Below are 16,217 nucleotides of genomic sequence, written 5' to 3'. Positions count from 1 at the left end.
ATGGGATGTGCGTTCTGAACCAGACTCTCGGACAGCGTTAACCTAAGACGGGTGAGTATGTTTTAATTACCACCTGTAAAATTAGGGGTTAATCGCTGGCGAGACGGTGAGTCAGAATTGACGTATAAAAGAACTATAAAAAGAAAGACACCCTTAATTGAAGGCGGTTAAAAAGATAGGGATAAGGTGTTCCCTAAGCCGTATAGCGGCGAACCGACGGGGCGGAAAACCCTGGGAGGCAGAGAAGTCCTCATTTAGCCGTAGGTAGGCGAACCGACGGGGCGGAAAACCCTGGGAGGCAGAGAAGTCCTCATTTAGCCGTAGGTAGGCGAACCGACGGGGCGGAAAACCCTGGGAGGCAGAGAAGTCCTCATTTAGCCGTAGGTAGGCGAACCGACGGGGCGGAAAACCCTGGGAGGCAGAGAAGTCCTCATTTAGCCGTAGGTAGGCGAACCGACAGGGGCGGAAAGACCCCTACCCCGGGGAGGCGGGAAATCCTCTTTATCCGTGAGATGGCGAAATCTCAACAACTGAATGAATGGGTGCACCGTGGTGAGTGAATGAGATAAAACCCTGCGGTCATAAGGAGGTGAGAACGGACAAGGGTGAGGTCTGTCCCCAGCACCTAGCCTGAGCCTGAATTAAGAGGACAGTAGTCCCACGTGACGGCCAGGATCAAGTAGGACGCCGGGAGCTACAGACCCCACAGTACTAAAACCTCGGGACTAAAGGGTTGGTGTGTGTCTAACGAAACGAAGTGACTAATAGAAAGCAAGAAACTAACGAAGGTGACGCTATAGTGGCGAACAACGTAGCGTACAAACCTAATTCCTCAACATCGTGAATTACGCGTGAAACGTAGCCGATAGTATGACTAAAAGGGTGACCGAAGCTTCCCTGGGGGAAATATGGGGAGATCCGGGAACTGCAACGCGCTACATCTTTGACAAAAGCAAAAGCCTCATAGAGAAAATGAAGAAGGCAGGGTGGGACCCGGACGATAAACCAGAGGTACAGAGAGACTGGTGGAAGAAACAGACAAAGGATAAATTAGAAAAGGCACACCTTATTGTAGCTGCATGCTATAATTGGGAATGCCTGTTCCAAAGAGAGAAGCATAAACACTACCCAGTAGCCGCGATAGCCCCTACCCCGGAGGACTCGCGGGAGAGCCTATACCCAGAGACCACGAGGCGGGGGACGACCGAAGGCCCTCCCCCGTATGTAGGACTCGGTTCGGGAGGCCAGGAAGCGGCTCCAATGGCACCGTTAGCTTTGCAGTATACCCCAGCAGTCCAGGCAGTCCCGGCGGCAGGCGCGAACCCAGCAGTCCCAGCCAGACCGGCTACAACAGCGCTGATGTATACACCATTGAGCTTGTAAGATCGGGTAACGCTCCTCAATGACCTGCCAGCTTTGAGACACCGCCAGAATAATCAGGGGTTTTGGCACAAATTGCGCGAAATACGCATAAATCATGCCCTGCATAACATAGATATCGACCAATTGGTGCGAGCTAAATGCCCTGAAGAACAGTGGAGACTGGTAGCAGGAAATCACGGGAACGGTCTGTGGGCCACAGCAACGGGACAAACACTTCAGCAATTAAATCATGAATACGATCAATATAAGGCGGCGGTGGAGGCCGCTATGGGGCAAGCCCCCGTCAATTGGGCAGCTATAAGTGGAATCACACAAAAAAAGGGAGAAAGCGCCATCGATTATGGGAAACGAAAGTGGGCGGCCTTTGAGGGGAACTGTGGAATCCCGGGCCCCCTAAACAAAGACAACGCTTGCTTCCTGCAGACCTTTAAACAAGGATTAAGTTCGATGCATCAGAATGCAATAAAGATGGGGCTAGTGGTCCACAATACTTGGGATGATTTAATCCAGTGGGCGTGTGAAGTAGACAATCAGGCCCAAGAACAATCTAAACTAAAGATAGCTGTCCTAAAGACAGATAGCGACGAGGAAGGTGCAGTACACGTAGCGGCGTGTTACGGATGCGGGCAGGAGGGCCACATAAAAAAGGATTGCCAGAAGCAACAAAAGGAGGGAGGTAACCAGACATCACAGAAGCAGGAACCTTGCCATAATTGTGGGAGATCCGGACATAGGCAGCAACAGTGTTGGAGAAAAGGAGGAGGAATGACAGGTCAGGGACCCAAACAAGGAGGACAGCCGGGGTTTAACACTAGAGAGACTGCGACTAGTGAGGAGAACATGGCCAAATTGATTAAGAAGGGAATACAGGAGTGGGAAGATGAAAAGGAGCGACAGGAAAAGAGAAGAAAGAGTACGAGGTCTAAAAGAGACGATTCGTCAGACGCCTCAGAAGGAGAGGACATAGAGGAATTGGCGAAGAAAGTAGAGAAACTGGTTAAGCAAATGAAAAAGGGTAGCGCCTGAAGGGTAGCGGCCCTCGGAAACCCGGCAAAGGGGGACCCGAGAATGTTTATTGGCGCGCTGATAGGGGGCCGACAGTGCGATATGCTGGTAGACACAGGGGCCTCGATATCTGTGACAAATTTGCCTTTGCCACGAACTAAGACGAGCATGTTTATTTCGGGCATAGGCGGAGTTAAAATTAAAGCATGGAAAAGTGAGACAATATTGTTAGACTTAGGGAAAATTGCTATACCAACAAGTTTTTGGATCTGTGAAAATGCTGAGGGAACCATTATGGGAATAGACATATTAAGGGAAGTGGGAGTTTTAATCGACCCCAAGCGGGACAAGCTGTTATGGCCAGATAATCATAAGGAGGAGAGGAATAAGTCCAAGGGACCCAAGACAGCGTGTGCCATCAGCGCTATCAAAATGATAGACCCCAAGTGGGATGAAAAGGGGAGGTGGGAGGAATTGTGCCATCAATTCCCCGAAGTATGGGCCACACATAAGCAGGACTGCGGGCTGGTTAAAATGAATCCCGTTAGAGTCCCTGGACCATCCCACCGACCCCATAAACAATATCCACTCAAAACGGAGGCACAGATCGCCGTGTGGGGCATTGTATTGGAATTAGTTAAGCAGGGAATCTTGCGAGAAACAGTATCTGACACTAACTCTCCCGTGTGGCCCGTAAAGAAACCGGACACTTCATATCGACTCACAATCGATTATACGGCCCTGAATAAAGTAACTCCCAAAGAATATCCAATTGTGGCGAGTCCAGCCACTATCTTTAACGGTTTAAAGCCCGAGCATAAAATATTCACTGTGCTAGACATCGCAAACGGATTCTGGTCGATTCCTCTGCATGAGGAATCACAAGAAAAGTTTGCTTTTACCGTAGACAACAAGCAGTATACATGGACACGAGTTCCACAGGGATTCCATAATAGCCCCGCCATCTTTCATCGCCACATGGCTAAAGCTTTGGAAAACATAGATTTAGAGGAAGAAAACAGTACCCTCTTGCAGTATGTAGATGACCTCCTAATCGCATCTGACACCCACGAAGGGCATAGGGAGGCTTTAACAAAAGTTCTCTCAGCCCTGCGGGAGGCGGGGTTTAAGGCAAACCCTGCCAAAGCTCAGATCGGGAAATCAGAAGTCATGTACCTGGGGTATAGGGTCAGTATGGGAAAGAGGGCTATGCCAGAGGAAAGGAAAGAGGCAATCAGCCGAATGCCTAGACCCATAGATGTGAGAGGAGTACGACAGGTGCTCGGTCTCTTTAACTTCAGCAGGAACTTTATAGAGGGCTTTTCGCGCATGGCAGCACCCCTGTATGAATTAACAAAAGGGGGTAGGGCAGCGGAAGAGCCCATTGAGTGGATGGCAATACAGGAAGAAGCATTCTCAAAGCTTAAACGCGCCTTAACCGCTGCACCCGCGCTAGGATTGCCGGACCAGAGAAGACCGTATCACATATTCTTTCATAACCATGACGGACATTATAGCGCCGTAGTAGCTCAGGAGCACGGAGGAAGTATGAGAGCGGTAGCATATTACTCAACAAGGCGATCCCCCATCGTGGCAGGTATGCCCCGCTGTGTGGCCGCTATAGACTGCGCCAGATGGGCAGTACAAATCAGTGAACCAATCATAATGGCCGGAGAGATGGTGCTACACACCCAGCACACCCTGGTAGAACTACTAAATAAGGGACGATTAAAGTCTGTCTCGACCGCTCGGCGAGCAGCCTGGGAGGCGGTACTCTTACCCAGGAACAAGTCCGTGCAGATAGTCAGGGACATGAGGCAGAACCCCGCCTCCATGATGATCCTGGAAGGGGAGGACCACCAATGTATGAATGAGGAGGTGCCAGAGAATGATATAGATAGAATAAGGGAAATACCCCTGGCTGAGGCCGACTTAGAATTATACGTAGATGGATCCCGGAAGTACGTGCAGGGAAAGCCGAGGACAGGCTGGGCAGTGGTAGATGTGGATGGGACAGTGTTACAAGCAGGGACCCTCTCCGGGGATAACTCCGCCCAAGCAGCCGAACTGACCGCTCTAACGAAAGCCCTGAAGATGGCCGAGGGAAAAAGAGCCAATATATACACAGATAGCCGCTATGCCTTTGGGGTAGTGCATGACTACATGGCCTCCTGGAGTCGGAGGGGATATGTCACTTCTGGGGGAGCCCCCATCCAGCATTTAAACTTAGTAAAATCATTAGTGGAAGCTGCGCACGGGCCAATGGAAGTAGCCGTAGTAAAGGTCAAAGCACACACCAAAGGCAAGACCCCCCAAGAACAGGGAAACAGGGCAGCAGATTTAGCCGCCAAAGCCATGATTGAGGGGTCCTGTGCCTGCACAAAAGCAACAGACAGCGCCCCAGTACCCCTTGTGTCTGTCGAGTATAATATTGTCAAACGGCACCAAAACATACCAGAGACCGAATTAAAAATCTGGAAAGAGAAGGGGGCGGAGCAATCAAGGGATGGGGTCTGGAGAAAGGAAGGTCGGGTCTGTGCCCCCAGCTGCATTCAACAGGAACTAATGAGGTTGTATCATGGGCTGGCCCACACAGGAACCAGCCGAATGACAGATAACTTGAGCCGATGCTGGTGGTGGCCCGAACTCTCAAACAGTGTGAGAAAGTACTGCAAGGACTGCCACATCTGTGCACAATGCAATACCGGGAAGCCAGTGAAAGTAAAGTGGGGTAGACAGCCGAGGCCAAAGGGACCCTGGGAGAAAATACAAATTGACTTCACGGGACCCCTAATTAAGAGCAAAGGAAAGATGTATTGCTTGGTGATAATTGACCAGTTCACCCGGTGGGTGGAGGCTTTCGCCACCCGGAACTGTACGGCAAATACAGTAGCCCGGATCATGGCAGAAGAAATAATACCCAGGTGGGGAATCCCTTTACAAGTAGATTCAGATAATGGGACACACTTCACTGGCAAGGTAATGAAGGAAGCCTGTGCTCTGCTAGGAGTAAAACAGAGATTCCATATACCGTACCATCCGGAGAGTTCCGGGATGGTAGAGAGGATGAATCGGACACTTAAGCGATCCCTAACTAAAGCAATTGAAGAAACAGGACAAGGATGGGCAGAGCTGCTACCCGCGATTTTAATGAGACTGAGAGCTACACCAAATAGGATAACCGGATTAACCCCTTTTGAATTAATGACCGGACGGGCCATGGCCCTCCCCGAAGGAGTAGCCACCGGGGAGGGGGATGTAGGACCATTAAAAGACCGAATTGGTAGGTTCGTGAAACAACTGTGCACGGAACTACATGGGTTAAGACAGGAGGCCAGAGACCAGCAGATAATTAGGGACCTAGAAAAGGACGCAGAGGAACAAAAAAGGGTATTACCCGGGGTGGGAAGCCAGGTAATGTCTAAAATCCTACCGGTAAAACCGGGACTAAGGCTCAGGTGGGAAGGACCCTACGAGGTGCTAATGACCGGTGATACATGTGCATGTATAGATATACAGGGCACGGGAAAAGGGAGGTGGAAACACTGGACACAGCTGAAATTATATAAGGGAGCCAATGAGTAGTCCGGAAATTGTACTTTACAGCGAGAGCGAGGCCTACCGGCTTAGAGTCCAGCAGGAGAGAGACGACCTCATATTCGCATTAGTAACGTCGTGCTGTGTGGTGGTAGTAGTATTCTTAGTAGTTTATATATTTAAATACCTCTGGGAAGTTAACCAGGAACAGAGGGGCGTGCCACCACCAGTGAACCAACCAGGAGAAAGGATAGAATTAGTGAGGATAAACTGAAACCTAGAATAAGTATAGCCACTCATTATAGGATTCCGAGGAACCGAATGTCTTAGTATAAATTAAATGACTGTGGTATTGCGGTGCGCATGTTGGGGCGATATAGAGCCCGAAGTAGTAGGAATAATAGGATTGGATTAACCAATTGCTGGTGACGACCAGCTTTGTATTTTCACAGAAACTATCGGAGAAGAAACCAGAACGAAAGAGACAGCCAACAGGCAACAAACAGAATGATTACCTTTTTATTTTTTGGCCTTTTGAGCCTAAGGGCGCCCGACAATGTGGAAGGGAAATCCGCAAGCGCGGGGAACAGTTACCTGTACATGTCCTGGAAGTACGCCAGTCAGTTAAACCTCTCGAGTTGTTGGGTTTGCACCAGGATCCCAACACACTCAAAGGGAGGGATTCCCTTGGTAGCGGGCACGGGGAATGAGTATCCTGAATTAGTCGAGTGGCTGATCAGGCAGAACACAAGTTCCGGCAACTATTCCTGGTTAAACAACATGTGCATGAAGATGTGGAGGACAGCCGGATACTCAATGAACAGATTTGAGGGCTGGTACCTGACTTCTTTCGATGCAAACGAACCACCTCCCGCATTGATACCAGTGGGGGAGCACCGGGGAGGATGGTGTCTAAACAAAACCAGGAGCAAGGGACAGTTTATGGGGTGGAGTCTTTGTGATAACTTCATTGAAGTAGAGGCAATCTCTAGGACCAGGAATGGAGTGGTCACTCCAGTAGGGGATCTTATTTCCCTAGATTGGACTAATGTGAGTAATAAAACCAGCGGAGGAAAGTGGGGCAAAGGAAAAACCGCACAGCATTCATGGAGGGACATATTCAGAGTCAATAAGACCGTACACGCCTATAATGGCACGTATTTTATATGCGGGGAGAGAGCATACCCCTGGCTGCCACATGACTGGAGAGGATCATGCTACCTAGGCTTTGTACGGCCAGATGTAACCCACTATGGAACCCTAACCGACGCACAACAAGAGGTTCCGGTGGGCAGGAGCAAGCGGGCGGTACAAACCTGGGAAAAGGTTATGGCTATGATGTGGCCTTTCTATGGGGTACACAGGGCCCTTCATGAAATAGATCAATTAAATACATTATTGGAACAAGTGGCCAATGATACAGCCGGGATAGCCAGATCAATAAATGAGGAACTGGTGGCCACGCGCACTGTATCAATGCAGAACCGGATGGCCTTAGACTACTGATCAGCTAAAGAAGGAGGAACGTGTGCTCTAATAGGGCCATCATGCTGTACATACATCCCAGATAACTCAGAAGAGATTGAAAATCTCGCCAATCACATCCAGGAGGTGGCCAAGAAAACTAGAGGCTCCCCCACTTCCTCATATTTTGACAATTGGGGATCAGGATGGTCGGGGACTTTGGGCGCCTCGGTGGTACAAGGCATAATGATATTCCTCTTGATTGTTATTCTGATATATTGTGTATTTTTATTTCTCCAGTGCCTTTGTGCCAGAATGAGTAAGGCCGAAATTGGTGCAGTGAAGGAAGTAGAGCCTGAGGAGGGGCAGGTAGCGATGTTAAGAATGGACAACTCCCCTGCCTCTCCAAGGCAAATGGTGTAAGACGCGATGGGAAGCGACTGAAATTATGTGGGATTAATTGGGCATGGTAATTAAAGACCGGGCCGGCCAACCGTAAGATGGAGGTGGCAGAAGGAGGGTGGCAGAAGGAGGGTGGTGAATGAGGACTGGTGTGTGATGACAGTCTCGAATTGGCACGTCACACACCCCACGTGGGAATGAGGGACAGGCTTGAGCAGGAAACCCTCAACCATTAGTGTAGGGTCTCAGGGGCCCCGGGAATGGTTACACCGGACGGAGTGCATAAAGGAAAGCTCACCCTAAAGGAAAGACCACCGTAAAGGAAAGACCACCATACCACAAGGAGGGGGAAGTCGGCCTCCAAATTGATAAGATATATATATACATGTATAACCTAAACTGGTAGAAGGCCAGGGAGTGCACGCTCTGGCAGACACCAGGAAGTGGAAATACATGTTGACCTGTTTGGAGCAATTGTCCAAAGGTCAAAAGGGGGGACTGAAGTAAGATATTAAAAATTGGATTTAATAAGGTAAAACAAACCAGGATTCATCTATAACACCAATATATAAAATGGAGGGAATAGGTTAATTTGTGCTCTGAGTTGAACAATAGAAGTCTGTAAAAATTGTATAAACCCAGATAAGGTTTAAACAGGACTATGGGTTAACTGCGGAGAGATTAAAACTGTCAAAACAACCCCTTAGAAAGAGGGAGAGATATATGGGTTCGGCCACGCGAGTCGACACCCTTGCACTTAAGGGTTTGTTAAGTGTGAAGCTCAATAGGGTTCTATTCTTTTAACTAACTAAAGTGTTTTTGCTCTGTAGAAATAATTCAAGAGAGAGAGACAGAAAGTCTGCGGAGTGCCCGCTTTGGAAAGATCTACTATCTTAGAGAAATACTTAGAAAGACCAAGCCATCTGACAACAGCAAATGGACGATCGTAAAGTAATAAAATTGAGGCCCGGGTCATGAGAAAGTAACAAGACCAACTGATAACGAAATGTGAGATTTGTAAGCGACTAGAAGAATGGAATGTCATGGTTTTATAATTACAATTTAACTATAATTCTGTATATGTTAATAAGCTTATCCCCGCCTTTAGGGCAGGGCCTTAATTTTTGTATAACTGTGTGAACCTCAAGAGATTCGGTGGAGTTGGAGCCTTTTGTTGGGACGCAAGAGCCATAGCTCCCCAGGCCTGAATAAACCGTTTTTACTTCAATTATTGGGTCTGTCTTTCTTACAACAAGCCAGTGTTGTCGACTGTGTATATCACTCAGTCCACACTTTGGGGGCTTACATCACTACAATCAAACAAAGTTTCAAGCAGAAAGTATAACAAGCACTTCACCCCATTATGACATTACGAGAGGCCTAAGCCAAAGGAGAATACTACGTTATTTAACGCTCTTGGAACCGTCAAAGCAATTTTAACCGTCGAAAATATTTTATTTTGCAACCCATTGAAGAAAATGCACGTCTTCCGCGCAGCCATCTTCCAGTTGATGCTGCTTCCTACTGCGATGCTTATTTAATGAACTAAGGCAGACGAGCCACAGTTCTCAACACCGCCGGCCTAAATCGCTACATTAGATCATAAGAAATAGGAGCAGGATTTGGCCATGCGGCCCTCGATCATGCTCCGCCATTCAATAAGATCATGGCTGATCCTCTACCTCAACTGAAAGTTACCGACCTTGCCCCATATACCTTGATTTCCGTAATGTACATATCCATCTCAGTTAGGAATGTACTCAACGACTGAACCACCACAGCCCTCTGCGTTAGAAAACTCCAAAGATACACAACCCTTACAATGAAGCAATTTCTCCTCATCTCAATCTTAAATGGCCGGCCCCTTATTCTGAAACTTTGACCCCTAGTTCGGGCTCCACAGCCAGGGTAAACAACCTCTCAGAATCCGCCCAGTCAAGCCATGAAAGAATTTATATGTTCTTCCTTCGTAGCGTCTGCTGAATTCATTTCACCACAGAAAACTATGTTTAGCTGGATGGACAACCAGCAGGAAAAACAATGCAGCCAAAGATTTATTCTCCAACCACATTCCCTGAGGCACGCGGCCATACAAAGGGAGAAAAGCAGCACACAAGAGAAAAGGCGATTTGAATCCCGTTCGTAGTGTCGAATTTCCTCAATTTGACCGAACGCCATATGAAGCAACAATTTGAATCAGATATTGCATTTAATTTCAGTCGCAAAATGTTAAGCGATCACACACTGCAAACCGCACGCAAAAAGAAAATCACAAGGCCCGTGCGAGGCACTAAACCGCATTCAAATACAGCAACCAAATCAGTTAGCGTCAAAGATTTTGTCATTAGAAATTCATACCTCTAGCATTTGGCTGAAAACAAGAGATTGCAGGGGCTGCTCGCTTCTCGGCCGCGGCGCTAGCGACAGCAACAAGTCATCCGGTCACAGCTGAGTCCTCCAACTTACTGGAACTGCATGTGACAGAGCAGTTCAATCCTCAGGCCCTGATTGGACACATTCAATGGGGGTGTTCTCGCGCCGCTCTATGTGATTGGTTGGTTGTTGTCATGTGATCAGGGTGCAGGGCGATGCAAGGAAGCTGCAGTTCTCTGGCAATTCTAATAGTTGCAAGCTTTCCATTCTAATCCATGTATGTGTAAACCTGAGGAAAGTGTAGAAAAGGGTTTTCAGAATGGATTATCCACTGTGGCCGATTTTCCTGCTGGATTTTAATGCAAGAACGCTGCACTTGGAGTATTGGTATAAGGGATGTAGAATATCCATGCTGCCTGGCAGAAGACTGATCGATGAAGCGATTGTTCCCATTGGAAACAGGAAGGCAGCAGCAGTATGCTCACCACTGTTCATTTCACGGAATCAAAGACTCCATTTTTAAACAATAGATGAGTTTGCAAAAATTAAAAGTTACTCACGTCTCTGGGTGGGCTCGAAGCACCAACCTTTCAGTTAACAGCCGAACGCGCTGGCCCATTGCACCACAGAGAGAGACACGAAAATGTTTGCAATTGGAATTATTCCACATGAACCCATGTGATTATGTGCCAGAGTGTTCACAGCAGAGGCACCGATTTCGAAGCAAATGAGAAGCTGCGTGGGTCCAAACCACTGTCAGGGTAGTCGTGGCCGAGTGGTTAAGGCGATGGAATAGAAATCCATTGGGGTTTCCCCGCGCAGGTTCGAATCCTGCCGACTACGGCACCGAGGACGTCGTCCCAAATGATCGCTTTTTACTTAATTTGAACTGCTGCCTTTCGGTTCCTCTGCCGAGATTCAAAGCTACAATCAAACAAAGTTTCAAGCAGAAAGTATAACAAGCACTTCACCCCATTATGACATTACGAGAGGCCTAAGCCAAAGGAGAATACTACGTTATTTAATGCTCTTGGAACCGTCAAAGCAATTTTAACCATCGAAAATATTTTATTTTGCAACCCATTGAAGAAAATGCACGTCTTCCGCGCAGCCATCTTCCAGTTGATGCTGCTTCCTACTGCGATGCTTATTTAATGAACTAAGGCAGACGAGCCACAGTTCTCAACACCGCCGGCCTAAATCGCTACATTAGATCATAAGAAATAGGAGCAGGATTTGGCCATGCGGCCCTCGTTCATGCTCCGCCATTCAATAAGATCATGGCTGATCCTCTACCTCAACTGAAAGTTACCGACCTTGCCCCATATACCTTTATTTCCGTAATGTACATATCCATCTCAGTTAGGAATGTACTCAACGACTGAACCACCACAGCCCTCTACGTTAGAAAACTCCAAAGATACACAACCCTTACAATGAAGCAATTTCTCCTCATCTCAATCTTAAATGGCCGGCCCCTTATTCTGAAACTTTAACCCCTAGTTCGGGCTCCACAGCCAGGGTAAACAACCTCTCAGAATCCGCCCAGTCAAGCCATGAAAGAATTTATATGTTCTTCCTTCTTAGCGTCTGCTGAATTCATTTCACCACAGAAAACTATGTTTAGCTGGATGGACAATCAGCAGGAAAAACAATGCAGCCAAAGATTTATTCTCCAACCACATTCCCTGAGGCACGCGGCCATACAAAGGGACAAAAGCAGCACACAAGAGAAAAGGCGATTTGAATCCCGTTCGTAGTGTCGAATTTCCTCAATTTGACCGAACGCCATATGAAGCAACAATTTGAATCAGATATTGCATTTAATTTCAGTCGCAAAATGTTAAGCGATCACACACTGCAAACCGCACGCAAAAAGAAAATCACAAGGCCCGTGCGAGGCACTAAACCGCATTCAAATACAGCAACCAAATCAGTTAGCGTCAAAGATTTTGTCATTAGAAATTCATACCTCTAGCATTTGGCTGAAAACAAGAGATTGCAGGGGCTGCTCGCTTCTCGGCCGCGGCGCTAGCGACAGCAACAAGTCATCCGGTCACAGCTGAGTCCTCCAACTTACTGGAACTGCATGTGACAGAGCAGTTCAAACCTCAGGCCCTGATTGGACACATTCAATGGGGGTGTTCTCGCGCCGCTCTATGTGATTGGTTGGTTGTTGTCATGTGATCAGGGTGCAGAGCGATGCAAGGAAGCTGCAGTTCTCTGGCAATTGTAATAGTTGCAAGCTTTCCATTCTAATCCATGTATGTGTAAACCTGAGGAAAGTGTAGAAAAGGGTTTTCAGAATGGATTATCCACTGTGGCCGATTTTCCTGCTGGATTTTAATGCAAGAATGCTGCACTTGGAGTATTGGTATAAGGGATGTAGAATATCCATGCTGCCTGGCAGAAGACTGATCGATGAAGCGATTGTTCCCATTGGAAACAGGAAGGCAGCAGCAGTATGCTCACCACTGTTCATTTCACGGAATCAAAGACTCCATTTTTAAACAACAGATGAGTTTGCAAAAATTAAAAGTTACTCACGTCTCTGGGTGGGCTCGAACCACCAACCTTTCAGTTAACAGCCGAACGCGCTGGCCCATTGCGCCACAGAGACAGACACGAAAATGTTTGCAATTGGAATTATTCCACATGAACCCATGTGATTATGTGCCAGAGTGTTCACAGCAGAGGCACCGATTTCGAAGCAAATGAGAAGCTGCGTGGGTCCAAACCACTGTCAGGGTAGTCGTGGCCGAGTGGTTAAGGCGATGGACTAAAAATCCATTGGGGTTTCCCCGCGCAGGTTCGAATCCTGCCGACTACGGCACCGAGGACGTCGTCCCAAATGATCGCTTTTTACTTAATTTGAACTGCTGCCTTTCGGTTCCTCTGCCGAGATTCAAAGCAACAATCAAACAAAGTTTCAAGCAGAAAGAATAACAAGCACTTCACCCCATTATGACATTACGAGAGGCCTAAGCCAAAGGAGAATACTACGTTATTTAACGCTCTTGAAAGCGTCAAAGCAATTTTAACCGTCGAAAATATGTTATTTTGCAACCCATTGAAGAAAACGCACGTCTTCCGCGCAGCCATCTTCCAGTTGATGCTGCTTCCTACTGCGATGCTTATTTAATGAACTAAGGCAGACGAGCCACAGTTCTCAACACCGCCGGCCTAAATCGGTGCATTAGATCATAAGAATTAGGAGCAGGATTTGGCCATGCGGCCCTCGATCATGCTCCGCCATTCAATAAGATCATGGCTGATCCTCTACCTCAACTGAAAATTACCGACCTAGCCCCATATACCTTGATTTCCGTAATGTACATATCCATCTCAGTTAGGAATGTACTCAACGACTGAACCACCACATCCCTCTGCGTTAGAAAACTCCAAAGATACACAACCCTTACAATGAAGCAATTTCTCCTCATCTCAATCTTAAATGGCCGGCCCCTTATTCTGAAAGTTTGACCCCTAGTTCGGGCTCCACATCCAGGGTAAACAACCTCTCAGAATCCGCCCAGTCAAGCCATGAAAGAATTTATATGTTCTTCCTTCGTAGCGTCTGCTGAATTGATTTCACCACAGAAAACTATGTTTAGCTGGATGGACAACCAGCAGGAAAAACAATGCAGCCAAAGGTTTATTCTCCAACCACATTCCCTGAGGCACGCGGCCATACAAAGGGACAAAAGCAGCACACAAGAGAAAAGGCGATTTGAATGCCGTTCGTAGTGTCGAATTTCCTCAATTTGACCGAACGCCATATGAAGCAACAATTTGAATCAGATATTGCATTTAATTTCAGTCGCAAATTGTAAAGCGATCACACACTGCAAACCGTACGCAAAAGAAAATCACAAGGCCCGTGCGAGCCACTAAACCGCATTCAAATACAGCTACCAAATCAGTTAGCGTCAAAGATTTTGTCATTAGAAATTCATACATCTAGCATTTGGCTGAAAACAAGAGATTGCAGGGGCTGCTCGCTTCCCGGCCGCGGCGCTAGCGACAGCAACAAGTCATCCGCTCACAGCTGAGTCCTCCAACGTACTGGAACTGCATGTGACAGAGCAGTTCAATCCTCAGGCCCTGATTGGACACATTCAATGGGGGTGTTCTCGCGCCGCTCTATGTGATTGGTTGGTTGTTGTCATGTGATCAGGGTGCAGAGCGATGCAAGGAAGCTGCAGTTCTCTGGCAATTGTAATAGTTGCAAGCTTTCCATTCTAATCCATGTATGTGTAAACCTGAGGAAAGTGTAGAAAAGGGTTTTCAGAATGGATTATCCACTGTGGCCGATTTTCCTGCTGGACTTTAATGCAAGAACGCTGCACTTGGAGTATTGGTATAAGGGATGTAGAATATCCATGCTGCCTGGCAGAAGACTGATCGATGAAGCGATTGTTCCCATTGGAAACAGGAAGGCAGCAGCAGTATGCTCACCACTGTTCATTTCACGGAATCAAAGACTCCATTTTTAAACAATAGATGAGTTTGCAAAAATTAAATGTTACTCACGTCTCTGGGTGGGCTCGAACCACCAACCTTTCAGTTAACAGCCGAACGCGCTGGCCCATTGCGCCACAGAAACAGACACGAAAATGTTTGCAATTGGAATTATTCCACATGAACCCATGTGATTATGTGCCAGAGTGTTCACAGCAGAGGCACCGATTTCGAAGCAAATGAGAAGCTGCGTGTGTCCAAACCACTGTCAGGGTAGTCGTGGCCGAGTGGTTAAGGCGATGGATTAGAAATCCATTGGGGTTTCCCCGTGCAGGTTCGAATCCTGCCGACTACGGCACCGAGGACGTCGTCCCAAATGATCGCTTTTTACTTAATTTGAACTGCTGCCTTTCGGTTCCTCTGCCGAGATTCAAAGCTACAATCAAACAAAGTTTCAACCAGAAAGTATAACAAGCACTTCACCCCATTATGACATTACGAGAGGCCTAAGCCAAAGGAGAATACTACGTTATTTAACGCTCTTGAAACCGTCAAAGCAATTTTAACCGTCGAAAATATTTTATTTTGCAACCCATTGAAGAAAACGCACGTCTTCCGCGCAGCCATCTTCCAGTTGATGCTGCTTCCTACTGCGATGCTTATTTAATGAACTAAGGCAGACGAGCCACAGTTCTCAACACCGCCGGCCTAAATCGGTGCATTAGATCATAAGAAATAGGAGCAGGATTTGGCCATGCGGCCCTCGATCATGCTCCGCCATTCAATAAGATCATGGCTGATCCTCTACCTCAACTGAAAATTACCGACCTTGCCCCATATACCTTGATTTCCGTAATGTACATATCCATCTCAGTTAGGAATGTACTCAACGACTGAACCACCACATCCCTCTGCGTTAGAAAACTCCAAAGATACACAACCCTTACAATGAAGCAATTTCTCCTCATCTCAATCTTAAATGGCCGGCCCCTTATTCTGAAAGTTTGACCCCTAGTTCGGGCTCCACATCCAGGGTAAACAACCTCTCAGAATCCGCCCAGTCAAGCCATGAAAGAATTTATATGTTCTTCCTTCGTAGCGTCTGCTGAATTGATTTCACCACAGAAAACTATGTTTAGCTGGATGGACAACCAGCAGGAAAAACAATGCAGCCAAAGGTTTATTCTCCAACCACATTCCCTGAGGCACGCGGCCATACAAAGGGACAAAAGCAGCACACAAGAGAAAAGGCGATTTGAATGCCGTTCGTAGTGTCGAATTTCCTCAATTTGACCGAACGCCATATGAAGCAACAATTTGAATCAGATATTGCATTTAATTTCAGTCGCAAAATGTTAAGCGATCACACACTGCAAACCGCACGCAAAAAGAAAATCACAAGGCCCGTGCGAGGCACTAAACCGCATTCAAATACAGCAACCAAATCAGTTAGCGTCAAAGATTTTGTCATTAGAAATTCATACCTCTCGCATTTGGCTGAAAACAAGAGATTGCAGGGGCTGCTCGCTTCTCGGCCGCGGCGCTAGCGACAGCAACAAGTCATCCGCTCACAGCTGAGTCCTCCAACGTAC

At 47.3% G+C, this 16,217-nt stretch overlaps 5 non-coding genes across 5 annotated transcripts; 3 read left to right on the top strand and 2 right to left on the bottom strand.

The window, feature by feature from the left end:
• Positions 1-10,925: 10,925 nt before the first annotated feature.
• On the top strand, positions 10,926-11,007 carry trnas-aga (transfer RNA serine (anticodon AGA)). Its single transcript has one exon. It is a non-coding gene; the product is annotated as a tRNA-Ser (tRNA).
• Positions 11,008-12,710: 1,703 nt separating this feature from the next.
• On the bottom strand, positions 12,711-12,784 carry trnan-guu (transfer RNA asparagine (anticodon GUU)). The gene has a single exon. It is a non-coding gene; the product is annotated as a tRNA-Asn (tRNA).
• A 128-nt stretch (positions 12,785-12,912) lies between these two features.
• Positions 12,913-12,994, top strand: trnaf-aaa (transfer RNA phenylalanine (anticodon AAA)). The gene has a single exon. It is a non-coding gene; the product is annotated as a tRNA-Phe (tRNA).
• A 1,702-nt stretch (positions 12,995-14,696) lies between these two features.
• Positions 14,697-14,770, bottom strand: trnan-guu (transfer RNA asparagine (anticodon GUU)). The gene has a single exon. It is a non-coding gene; the product is annotated as a tRNA-Asn (tRNA).
• Positions 14,771-14,898: 128 nt separating this feature from the next.
• trnas-aga (transfer RNA serine (anticodon AGA)) lies at positions 14,899-14,980 on the top strand. Its single transcript has one exon. It is a non-coding gene; the product is annotated as a tRNA-Ser (tRNA).
• The last annotated feature ends 1,237 nt before the right edge of the window (positions 14,981-16,217 follow it).

Source organism: Somniosus microcephalus, unplaced genomic scaffold, assembly GCF_052327205.1.
Source record: "Somniosus microcephalus isolate GS21.2 unplaced genomic scaffold, FLI_Smic_1.0 unresolved_chr9, whole genome shotgun sequence".
NCBI lineage: Eukaryota > Metazoa > Chordata > Chondrichthyes > Squaliformes > Somniosidae > Somniosus > Somniosus microcephalus.
The sequence above is the reverse complement of the archived record's forward strand: the minus strand, read 5'-3'. Positions and strand labels throughout refer to the sequence as shown.